At 41.0% G+C, this 13,655-nt stretch overlaps 1 protein-coding gene across 2 annotated transcripts in view; it reads right to left on the reverse strand.

The window, feature by feature from the left end:
- LOC123318887 (methyl-CpG-binding domain protein 5-like) overlaps positions 1 to 13,655 on the reverse strand; it is a 171,688-nt gene that overhangs the window by 155,638 nt on the left and 2,395 nt on the right. The gene's annotated exons all lie outside the window — the stretch shown is intronic.

Consider the following 13,655-nt stretch of genomic DNA (forward strand, 5'->3'; position numbering starts at 1 on the left):
GCCAAACGAAAGACGAATAACCGGAGCATAAGCAGCGAATACTCTCGGCCTAGTGCCAGAGAGGAAAACCTAAAAAAAGCCATAGAAAATTTGTGATTTTTGACGTTTACCTAACGCAGATGTAAACAAATCCACGTCAGTTAACATGACTGATAGAAGTGAGGTTAGCACCGATCACAAACAGGGGTGGGTACAACCGTAGATAGAGGAAGGGGAAGATAACGTAAACAACAGGAAAAGTGTGTCCAACATCTCTATGTTTTTGTTGACATTTACTGTGCTTCTACTCCATGTTTGTTTACGTTTACCCCAATATTTGAATGTTTATTATCGTATTTGTGTTCGATGTAATAGTGTTTCGTGCGTTTTAACACTTGAGTATCAAGAATTTCGGTGTTGACATGCCTGGAAATTGTGTAATTTGTGGAAAATATGCCGAAAAAGATAGATTCGGATTGGGGTAAACGTAAACAAAAACAAGTTGATGTTGGACACAGAGAGCTCTCCTTCGTAGCTGCGCAATGCGGTATCTTCTCTTTCCTCTATCTACGGGTACAACCGATTCAACCCATCGATAGCAGAGAATAGTGTTCTTGGCCTCGGTATTCATGAAATTCATTTCATTATGGTTTTTCAAGGCAAAACTCATATATTATATTACACATACAGGATGTTTTCAAAGGTGAGGCCTTTTTTGAACAGAAGGTTGAACTCATAAAAATGAGCCGTTCAACCAAAAATTGTCTATATAAAATATCCAAGATGGCTGAGATAAAAACCCCTAGCAGTTCGACAAAATTTCATTGAATTTCAAGTACGGGACTGTGGAAGGTGACTCCGGCATCGCAAAAACGAAACAACATATAAACATATGGCTGGACAATGAATGGTTCGGTACCAAGTTCATCGGATTAGATGCATCAGGTCACTTTGAGAGAATCATAATTGATATATCATGCAATTTAGGGTGAAAAAGAAATGTATAAAATCGAAGGAGTTTTTTGAAAGTGCTTATTTTATGTTGAAAAAGTGCTATGATGTTTACCCATTTCACCCATTTTTAAGACGATTGTTGGAATGTTCGAACAAGAAGATTGTGTCCTAAGTCACTTCTGTCAGTGGGTATCGAAATGAGCCATTTCATAAAATCGTGTACGTTACTGAAAAATAATGAGAACAATTCGGCAATCCTAAGTTTCCATTTTCATTACCACGTAAATATCGAACGAGCCATAATCCTAAACGCAACCACATGGTCGCATCAGGAGATAAGTTTTTTTTCTACTGATTGGCGATAATTCAGCTAACAAACGGTCTAGGGTCATATTAGGATCTATTTCAGTAATCATTTTCAATTTTTTTTTTCAACTTTGTCATTTTGAAAGTTTTGTATAGGTGATTTTAGGTGACACGCTTCATTTTGACCTGTTCTATCTTATTGTTAAATCAGGAAGTACCGGATTAAGCCCAGTTGACACTTCATCACTATAAAACCCTCTTGGCCCATTAAATTGGACAAGGACAATAAAATAACAATACATAGAATACAAAAATTTAAGATTGTAGTAAGCAATATAGCAGATTTTTCTTCTGAAAAGCAGAAAATTCTGCAGTGTAGGGTAGGTATTTCACAAGTACAATCTGCAGATCCGCTCCAGTACATTGCAATTTCGGTCCCTCAGAAAAACTGCTGCTACTCTGATTGAATAATAACATTCCTCTTCTGGAACAAAGCGATGGCGTTCATTAAACGAAGGTCCAATAATATAAAACGATATGATGACTTTAATAACGCATTCACATGAGCGTCGTTTAGGCCGCAACCAACGTGGTAACCATTCGAATCAGAGTAACCTTGAGGCGGCGTAATGGAATCTACTCCCCGTAAAAAAGTGGCGGGTAAAAGTGTACGCCAGTCGGCAAGAAAGAGAAAATCCACATACATACTTGCACCCGAACACGGACCAACGGTCCGTATAGCCGACCAGTTTTCTTGGGCGATGAGAGACCATGAAGGAATCCTCGACTGAACCACCCGAGCGGTCCAGATCCGTATCGGAGCCTGTACGAATGCACCTGTTCGATGGTTTACGCAATTTTCGATTGGAAACCAGGGAGAAGATATCTGGAGAGATTTATACAACTCCACTCGGTCTTATAACAAATATTCACTGAAAAAATTGAATATGTACAGTGGAACTCCTCGAACTCGAACTTCACCAGCTGGAAGAACTCAAGTCCAATATTCTTCACAAGAAAGGAGCTCTTTACAACATCACTTTTGAAGAAGCCATCTTGTATTTTGCAATTCTGATAGAAGAATCATAATCCCGGACCCCAAAAACCCCTAAATACCAATTTTAAATGGACTCCAACCAACAAAAAACTCGTCCGCCATATTGGCGCCGCCATCTTGAGTTTTGCAATTCTGACAGTCCATCTGCAATGATCGGAGATCGTCAATAACACCAAATCAACTTCCAAAAACGTACCACAGACCCTTAACATGGACTACAAAGCTCTGCTCTTCATCGGGTCATACCACTTTTTATACAGAAGTAAGAACAACATAAAATAATGCAGAAATGTTCGCCAGCTGAACAAAAATCTTTTCCTTCCTCTCAGATATGAAGTCGATATCGTCAAGCGTGAAATACGGAGCTGTAACGCAGTCTTCCCTTGTTCGTCTAGGTCTAAACGATCTATAAATAAGAATCGCTCGCTACGGCCGGTTCTGGAGTTTTTTCAATATACTTTTTGTTCCTCCATCACCACCCTATCGTCTACAACCCGGTCTCCTCGAGTACCAGATACCTCGCGAACGATCTTATGCGATACGCAATTAATTCAGCGTAATCAATGTTACGCTCCTTTTTCATAGATGCGTTCAGAACGATCACAAGCAAATGGGCAGACGACTAGATTGTCTATTAGTTAGTGGCACCAAACTCCAAGGCTCACCCGTACAAGTACTAGATAAAGAAAAATAATAAAATTCTCATCAATTAACCATAACCATTCAATATAAGTTAGCTACCCTTCCAGTTGTGGGCCTCGAGCTGTCAACATAAGCGAATCTGTCAGCATAGTCTTATCAGTGAGCATAGGCTTATCTGTGAGCATAGGCTTATCTGTGAGCATAGGCTTATCTGTGAGCATAGGATTATCTGCGAGCATAGGCTTATCTGTCAGCATAGGCGTATCTGTCAGCATAGGCCTATCTGCCGACATAGCCGTGTATCTGCCAACATAGGCGTATCTGTCTTGTTGCGTACTATTAATTTTGTTAGCACCGAGTGGGAGAGACAAGAAGGTAAAATTAGCCGATTTAGGGGTTTGGGAAATCTCTGGAAGACGAACAACCGGATCCAGATCGGAAAAGCCTAAGAAAAAGCCCTAAAAAACTCTGCGATTTTTGACGTTTATCAAGGTCAAATGTGAACAGATACACGTCAGTTGACATGACTGACAGAAGTAATGTTACTTCCGATCACAGACAGGGGTGGGTAAGACCAATTCAACTCATCGATAGCGGAGTGTTTTTGGCCTCGGTATTTATTAAATTCATTTTATTATGGTTTTTTAGGGAAAATTGGCCCGAAAAGGTGGATCCTCCTGGCCTGCTAGTAGAAGTTTTATTTCAGTAATCAGTTAAGAGGAGTTTATACCACGGGACTTTCTCGCCATCCGTATAAGGCGTAAAGGAGGAAAGACTACCAGAATGCTGAGTGTTGTCAGAACACTCGAACGATAAGTAGAAGTTACGAATATTACAGTAGTTTCCACTTTCGTCGAAAAGTTCTCACCAGGATACGAATTGTAGCCAAAGGCGAGACTTCTCGAGAAATTTTTCCATGTGGAAATTCGTAGAAGAGGTAATTTCACCTCGGAAAGTTAATAACATGAATGAATCTTTGTTTTTCAATGAAAAAATTTTTAAATTTTTTTTCCGTTTGACGACAAAAAAAATTCCTGACTTTCCGAGATTACGAACTGGTTGAATGGAATTAAAATGAAAACCCCATATAAATTAGTGCTTTCTGACGTAAGATATTCATTTTCTCTTATCGAACTGACTAGTACAACGGTGTAGAGCTACAGGAACAATATAGTGAGTTCAATCGGACCAGAAGCATCCCATAAAGATCTCGCCCAGGGACTCTACGGCATCTGCCGCGCATGCAAATGCGACCAGCAGCCCGCGAACAGACGTTGGAACGCAAAGCTAAAGGGATCGGACCAATAAAACAAAACCAGATCCCTCGCGAAGAGCCACAAGGCGAATTAGGAATGTTTTGTTATACGAGAAATTGTCCGGCACACACAAGAATCGGATTTATGAGGTGTCCGAAACGCGTGCTCGAGATTCCACAAGCTTGTTCGGGCGACTGTGGGCATTCGGACTATGGAAGGGAAAAAAATGGCCGTTGACCACCCGTCCTAGATTGAAATCGAACGTAGAAATTCGATTCGGAGAGAGAGGTGGTTGTGTGGATATTGAATATTTAATGTCCCCGATTGAATTCCTACGGAATCCCATAAAAACAAATTGGATAGTTTCATTTCAATGACAGCATTGAGTTGCACACGGCAATGGTTGTTTTGAAGTACTACCAATAGTCTTATCATAGGCAGGCATTCTACAAAAATTAGTGAGTTACTCTTTGGTAGAAGTCACCAAAGTAGGTCATTCCACCGAAAATTATCTATTTGAAATATTCAAGATGGCTGAGCTACAACCCCAGAAATTCCACGAAATTTCGTTAAATTTCAAGTGCCTACGGGACTGTGGAAGATGACTCCGGCATCGAAAAAACGAAACAAAACATAAACATACAGCTAGACAATAAATGGTTCAGCACATCAGAGTCTATCTGATTAGCTGCATCAGGTCACATTTTGAAATAACCATTTTCAACCGTTTCCCAAAAAAAAAGAATTTCAAGTACTTAAAGATAAAAAATAAAAATGGATATTTAAAATTTAAAGCGTTTCGTTTCTATTGCACAAGTTGGCAATATCGACTGAAATATGCGTTGATAATAAAGGACAACAAATACCATCTTGATGAGATAGACAAAGATAGCTGTCTATGAACCCTGCGACGAACGAGGAAAGTAGTAAAATTTTATGGGTTTTTTATGGCCGGTTGCTGTTGAGGCTCGCCAGTGAGTGGCTGTAAATCAACAGAGCTATTATTTTATAAACAAGCCATTGTTTTTTTTTATTCTCTAGTAGGCGCTGTTGCCGAATCGTAAACTAGAAGCGAAGCGATTTAAATTTTAAAACCTCATATTTGAAGAATGATTTTGAATAGTTTCCGCGGTGCATTTGAAAAATTCATGAATGAAACTCATAATTATTCAGTTTAAACTTGAATATACTGTGATAACCCAAATTGAGGAGAATTCCCCATTTCAATCAGATCGATGCTCAATGGTCGACAACGCGCAAGTAGACAGATGTCATAGCCGACTTTCAAGCACACAAACCGTTCATCCGGCAAGATTGCATCCAATAGAAAGGGGCCGACTGTAGTCGAGTCAATCTGTGGTTTAAATCATGCCTCGCGTGACAATCACAGAAATCCGAGCCGAACTAATGGCCTCAGTCTCCTCAACTGAAACGATTCCAGCCTAAACCCTTGCGTCGCACGGTAGTAGATCGATGTTTCACTCGGATACAGCGGCGGATATCGAGTCAAGAGGCACAAATCATATCTAATAGCTGCTCTTGCGCCTGCAAAATCGGCCAGGAAACGCTCGCCGTTCTCTTTATTGACGATAGCGTAAGTCGTGCATAATTAACGGTCATTAGCCTACTATTATTTTACCTTCGCTTACGTACTTAATGCCATGCAGATCCAGTTGGCAGGAAACAGAAGACGATTATTATGTAGCTTGAGAATATCGAGCAGCCTTTCGATATATCTATTTACCCGTGCGTTTTCCTTTTTTTGTAGATGGCGCTGATCAACAGCGTCGGGTGATGTGGAAAACATAACCTCACAAAAATTGAAACAACCACTGTTATCATTCCTGATGTTCTGATAAAATCTTAAATGATTCCATGTGATATTTTTGCTTCTCGTTCATCATAGCCGCCTAGAATCGATTGAAATACGGAGTATGAATACTTATTTGCGATAAGACAACATCTCATTTTTATACGCCGCCAACGATGAACGGATCGCGGTTACGCCACAAGGGGCGGTTAATTCGTATGCGCGAATTGAAAAAATAATAAAATTTAACGACCGCTATAACGTAACGTGATTATGCCTTGCGAAAGGAACGCATATAAAGACTGTTAAGTCGGCTTATGAAGAGGAGGAGATTTACCGCTGTTTGATTCTTCATTAAACGCTATGACGAAACATTGCAAGTGTCATTGAAATTGGGCGCCTTTGGATTTGGAAGAAATTCAATGGATTTTACAGACTCTCGTCGAAAATGTGTAATTTTTAACTTAGTATTTTATTTTCATTCCAATTTAATACTTTCGCAACTCAATTTCGATTGTTTTTTATCAATTACACATGAAATGTTTACCCTAGAATCCATTGTTCCAAATACTTGACTTGCCCCTTGAAGAACAGCAGCATTCATTTTTCAAAATAGAAATGGAGTCCTGTTTCGCCTTGTCATCGCATCACGTAAAAACGGCTGAACCGATTATCTTAATTTTTTCTTTAAAACTTTCCTCGAAATTTGTAGAATGTTTTAACAGAAAAAAAATGGGAAAGGTTGTCTAGGAAAACTAAGAAACTCAAGAAAACCAATATAAATTTAGTAAGTTGGGTTGTCTACCCTCCACGAAGTGAAAGAAAGATTCTGACAGAATTACATGAGCGTTCAGGTTATGATAAATACCACATTTTGAAATGTTCCAGTTAACAATAATAGAAATGATCACGCCTAAACGGCGAGGCAATGAATACAATAATAAGGATAAATTCAGATGCATTGGGGAAAATATGGGAGATATGCTATTGTCTTCGTCTTGGTTTCTATCTGGAGGGGATTGAATCGGACACCGTTTCATACTGGGTGGCGCTCTGGGTAACTGTATAGGTGTATAGTACTCAGTAGTCGCTGTGGTACTGAATATTACTCAATAGCGCTTGCCAGTATTGAATAAGGGTCCATCAATTCCAAACGTTCTCCATCGGAGAAAAAAGCTATGTTGCTCTGATTAGGTCAAATGAGACCGAAACCATGGTCAGCATCTGCTTTTCTTCGATGGGGCGTACTCCATTTGGGGCCTTGACGATGGCAAATTGGCTAGTTAAATTCAGCTCGTAGCACTTGTTGATATTCATATCAGCGGCTGGTATGCATCTGAATTTATCCTTATTATTGTTCCAATTAACGTAAAGGCCAATTTTTCACATATTTAAGCATCATACAGTGTGTATTTGAAGGTTAGAACTGGTCAAAATGTAGCGTTTCACCAAAAATCACCTATACAAAACTTTCAGAATGACAAAGTTGAGAAAAAATTGAAAATTATTACTGAAATAAATCCTAATACGACCCTAGACCGTTTGTTAGCTGAATTATAGCAAAGTAGTGAAAAAAAACTCATCTCCTGATTCGACCATGTGGTTTCGTTTAGGATATTGGCTCGTTCGATATTTACGTGGTAATGAAAATGGAAACTTAGGATTTCCGAATTGTTTATTTTTTAGTAACTTACACGATTTTATGAAATGACTCATTTCGATACCAACTGACTGAAGAGACTTAGGACACAAGTGTAAAAAATAGAATAATACTTCAAAATAATCAACAATAAAATTCTAAAAAGTCTAAATTATTCGCGATTTTTTCCACAATGGGTATCACAATCTTCTTGTTCGAACATTCCAACAATCGTCGTAAAAATGGGGAAACATCGTAACACATTTTCAACAAAACTAACATAAGCACTTTCGAGAAACTGCTTCGATTTTCTACTTTTTCTTTCACCCTGAATTGCACGATACAACAATTATGATTCTCTCAAAAGTGACCTGATGCATCTAATCCGATGAACTTGGTACTGAACCATTCATTCTCCTGCCATATGTTTTGTTTCGTTTTTGCGATGCCGGAGTCACCTTCCACAGTCGCGTACTTGAAATTCAATGAAATTTTGTCGAACTTCTAGGGGTTGTATCTCAGCCATCTTGAATATTTTAAATAGACAATTTTTGGTTAAACGACTTATTTTGATGAGTTCTACCGTCTGTCAAAAAAAGCCTGTATAATGAACAATTTTTAAAAGTCTTGTTGCTAACTGATTGAAGTAAATATGTACAAGGAGCCAAGCTTTGCCATTTTCATTTCAAGCAATTACAAACATACTGCTAGTATGTGCCGGGTCACAATCGCTCTACGGGTCTTCGAATCATTCCTACGGTGGATTACGGAAACGCACAGCTAATTGACATCGATATTCGGTCGATAAATCGTACGTTTTTCCAGAATAAGACATCTGGTTAGAAATTCTTCCTTGAAGCCTCTCGTGATACGTACGGGACGTACGACGTAGTGGACGAAGAATGTCCCCGAATAGGCGATCTAATTACGTCAAACAAGATCAACGTACGGACAGCTCATTTCACCAGCATTACGACAAGATTTACGGCCTCTAGATCGGATGGTACACGTGAGCCCCCTTAACGAGACTAGTGGAACGCAGTTCATCGGTGCTGAGCGAAAGTGTTGTCTACAAACTGCTCCTCTCTGGTTATGAATAAAAGATAGGGTATAATATAATACGACCACATAATTACGGACTGAACCGCTGCTAACAGCTCTTGGGAGTGAAATACAATTACTATGATATATAGTTAGCCTGTGCTACGACAAAAATGACTTCAATATGTTGATGAATATAGAAATTGTGCAATGGGGAACTCTCCTCAATTTGGGTTATCACTGCATATGCAAGTTTAAACTGAATAATTATGAGTTTCATTCATGATTTTTTCAAATTCACCGCGGAAACTATTCAAAATCATCCTTCAAATATGGGGTTTTAAAATTTAAATCGCTTTGTGCGGAGTTTACGATTTGGCAACAGCGCATACAAGACAATGAAAAGAACAATGTCCGATCAGCTTGTTGATCTACAGGCGCGTACTTACTGGCGAGCTTCAACTGCAACCGGCCATAAAAATCCCATCAAATTTTACGACCTTACTCGTTCGTCGCAGACTTCATAGACAGCCATCTTTGTCTATCTCATAAAGATAATGCATTTGTTGTCCTTTATTATCAAGGCATATTTCAGTCGATGTTGCCAGCTTGTGCAATTCTCACAAAACGCTTTAACTCATTTTTAAGTGCTTAAAATAATTTTTTTGAGAAACGGTTGAAATGGTTATTTCAAAATGTGATGTTTCAAAGATATTTCATAAAAAATACATCATTTTCGTCCGAAGGAGTATTCCCTATTTCTTCACATTTGAGTTTGGTGAAAGAAGAAATTGAGAGGCGAAACATTTTTCGTAGGATAAAAATTGTAGCTAGAAAAATCCCTCAAATTTCAAGGCGGCTTCAATAGTTTACGGGGTGAATATCAACCCTGGTCATTTAGGCTTACTCATAACCTCCCCGTGCCCTTAAAAACGAACGGTTTTCGCGAATTTCAAGCAAACATCCGTAATCGCAACAAAAACAACGCGACGCAATAAATATCCCTGTTCATTATTAATTATCCTTATCAAATAACACGGAGTCCTAGGCGACCCTATCATTTCGTTCCGTATGCTAATGAACGCCACCCGTATTCACGGCTCACTCGGGCAGAACAGTTTACCTGCCATTCCGTATAAATTCGCCGGCACCCCCTTGACATACGGGGGTACCCCACCCCCTTTTACGATGCATTAATTTCCAGTTTTACAAATATCGCATGTCCAACCGCCGATGAATCACCGCCGTCACCGAGGGAGAAATCCAAGGTTGCCAAGTGGGTTGTTTACGTCTCTGCGATCAGCCCTTCAAGTTTTCTGCATTTTGAAACTGATGCCATTCTCAATTTCATCGGTGAATTTCTTTCCCATTTTCAGTGATGATTGCGAAAATCTGGCAACCTACGTATTATTCAGGATAAACCGCGGGGTAAAATCCTGTTGTGATGTGAGCTTCTCTTCTGATTTATAAGTATCATGGAATTTCAAAGGTGAGGCTTTTTTTGACAGAAGGTAGAACTCATTAAAAGAAGTCGTTCAACCAAGAATTGTCTATATAAAATATCCAAGATGGCTGAGCTACAGAAGTTCGACAAAATTTCATTGAATTTCAAGTTCGGGACTGTGAAGGATGACTCAAGCATCACAAAAACGAAACCAAACATGAATATATGGCTAGACAATGAATGGTTCAGTACCAAGTTCATCGGATTAGATGCATCTGGTCACCTTTAAGAGAATCATAATTGTTGTATCGTGCAATTTAGGGTGAAAAAAAATTTAGAAAATCGAGGCAGTTTCTTAAAAGTGCTTATGTTAGTTATGTTGAAAAAGTGCTATATGATGTTCTCCCATTTCATTCCTTTTTACGATTGTTGGGATGTTCGAACAAGAAGATTGTGTACCCATTGTGAAAAAATTCGTGACTGATTTAGACGAATTTTATTGGTGAGATGTTGAAGTATTATCTATTTTTTACACTTACTCTTCTGTCAGTTGGTATCGAAATGAGCCATTTCATAAAATCGTGTAAGTTACTAAAAAATATTGACAACAATTCGGCAATTTCCATTTTAATTACCACGTAAAAATATCGAACGAGCCAACCTCAACAAAACCACATGGCAGAACCAGAAGATAAGTTTTTTCCCCCTGCTTTGCGATAATTCAGCTAACAAACGGTCTAGGGTCGTATCAGGATCTATTTCAGTAATCAGAAAAATAAGATCTTGTTAAATTCGCCATAGAACCGCAGCTGATTTATCCTGAGGTGGTGATGAAATCTGGCAACGCTGGATGGACCCCTTTACCGGTCCGCCGATAAGAGCGGAACCGACAAGGTAGAGCGGACGACGACGCCGGTAATAAGTTGTTTTATTGGCCGTCTAGCGGCGATAAGGAACGGCGACGCCGCGGTCTACATGTTTTTCAGCGGAATGCATTCATTAATAGGGGTTGTAACAGAGGGGCGAATTCGTGACCTGTCCGGCTGCGAATCACACACGCATCTTACTAGACACGAACGCCGGTCGGGGGTGAGGGGGATCGATCTTGAGTTTGAGACTTCGTAAAAAACTACCCAAGTCCGATGTTGCCAGATGAGGTGAAATTTTCCTTAGTTCTGGTGGTTCGAGAGTAATTTTCAGTAGTTATCGAGAAAAAGCCATATTCGAGGCGAACCGCGAGGGCCGAAGGCCCGAGCTATGTTCGAGACAAACCGCGAGGGCCAAAGGCCCGAACCATATTCGAGGCGAACCGCGAGGGCCGAAGGCACGAAGCTACGACCGAGGCCTATCAGCCCGAAAAGATAAATCTACCAATAAAGGTAGATCTACGGGCTTGCTAGTCCAACTAGGCGAACAGCGAGAGCAGAAGGCCCGAGCAATGTTCGAGGCAAACCTCGAGGGCCAAAGTCCCGAGCCATGTTCGAAGCAAACCGCGAGAGCCCAAGGCCCGAGCCATATTCGAGGCGGACCGCGAGGGCCGAAGGCCCGAGCAATATTCGAGACAAACAGCGAGGGCCAAAGGCCCGTACCATGTTCGAGGCAAACCGCGAGAGACCAAGGCCCGAGCCATATTCGAGGCGGACCGCGAGGGCCGAAGGACGGAGCAATATTCGAAACAAACCGCGAGGGCCAAAGACCCGTACCATGTTCGAGGCGAATCGCGAGGGCCGAAGGCACGAAGCTACGACCGAGGCCAATCAGCCCGAAAAGGTAAATCTACCAATAAAGGTAGATCTACGGGCTTGCTAGTCCAACTAGGCGAACAGCGAGGGCAGAAGGCCCGAGCAATGTTCGAGGCAAACCTCGAGGGCCAAAGTCCTGAGCCATGTTCGAGACAAACCGCGAGAGCCCAAGGCCCGAGCCATATTCGAGGCGGACCGTGAGGGCCGAAGGCCCGAGCAATATTCGAGACAAACCGCGAGGGCCAAAGGCCCGTACCATGTTCGAGGCAAACCGCGAGAGCCCAAAGCCCGAGAGCCCAAAGCCCGAGCCATATTCGAGGCGGACCGCGAGGGCCGAAGGCCCGAGCAATATTCGAGACAAACCGCGGGGGCCAAAGGCCCGTACATGGTATTCGAGGCGAATCGCGAGGGCCGAAGGCACGAAGCTACGACCGAGGCCTATCAGCCCAAAAAGGTAAATCTACCACTAAAGGTAGATCTACGGGCTTGCTAGTCCAACTAGGCGAACAGCGAGGGCAGAAGGCCCGAGCAATGTTCGAGGCAAACCTCGAGGGCCAAAGTCCCGAGCCATGTTCGAGACAAACCGCGAGAGCCGAAGGCCCGAGCCATATTCGAGGCAAACCGCGAGGGCCGAAAGTAAATCTACCAATAAGGTAGATCTACGGGGTTAATAGTCCAACTAGGCAAACCGCGAGAGCCGAAAGCCCGAGCCATGTTCGAGACGAACCGTTAAGGCCGAAGGCCCTAGTCATTTCCGAGAAAAACCGCGAGGGCCAAAGTCCCGAGCTATTTTCGAAGGGAAACGCGAGGGCCGAAGGCTCGAGCTATATTAGAGACGAACGGCGAGGGCCGAAGGTCGGAGCCACGGCGTAGCGTATTAGCCCGGAAAACTAAATCTACCAATAAAGGTAGATCTACGGGCTCACTAGTAGTGTTTATTATAGCTTTGTTTTGATTCGCACTCAGAACTCTGCAGAATCGGTTCAAAGTAGTTCAACAGCGATAGGAAGCTACACTCGACTTTTGCTCCCTTCTGGAAGTTTATCATTCAAAATAATGAATTAGTTAAAATTTTCCATATTCTATTATTCTAATATTTCAAACTCAAAGCAGCTGACTTTGACAGGATGGTTGAGAGGCGCACAAGTATTGGTTAGTTTCATATTTAAATGTTTTTCTGATTTAGGGTAATTTTTATAAATCCTTATCAAATTTCCAAGAAAATGTCCTTCAGTGAATATTATTTATCCCTCAGAGGTGATATGAAAGTCCGGTAAGCTAGAAAACTGACTATTATCTATAATATTGACAGGTACAATTCAAAGTTTTATGATTATAAATGTCAAACGTCAAGTGAAGTCAATCTGAAATGCCTAATGTTTATAGCTCTATGATCATACCTAACTCAACCTTATCTAACCTAACCTTTCTGCTTTCTGGCTATACTAACCTAGATATACTAACCCAAGTTAAGTCAGTTATAATTTCTATGTTTCTGGCCTAATATGATGTAACTTAATGTGAAAATGTCGAATTTTTTGGGGAGGGATCCATAATTTTCTCGTACCTTCTTGCCAAGGCTCACCATCGGGTTCATCATTCAATCTAATGAAATGAAGAGGAAAAACTTCCAACACGATTCGGAATATTCCTGATCGTTACACACTCGTCTTGAATTCTTTAAATTTCAAAGAATATACCATCATCATCAGCTGCTCATTGTCCTTCAATGTATTTTAAAGATCGAAAGGTGAACGTTGTGGAAATGCGAAAGCAGTCGAAATG

The sequence above is a fragment of the Coccinella septempunctata genome, chromosome 8 (assembly GCF_907165205.1).
Source record: "Coccinella septempunctata chromosome 8, icCocSept1.1, whole genome shotgun sequence".
Lineage (NCBI taxonomy): Eukaryota > Metazoa > Arthropoda > Insecta > Coleoptera > Coccinellidae > Coccinella > Coccinella septempunctata.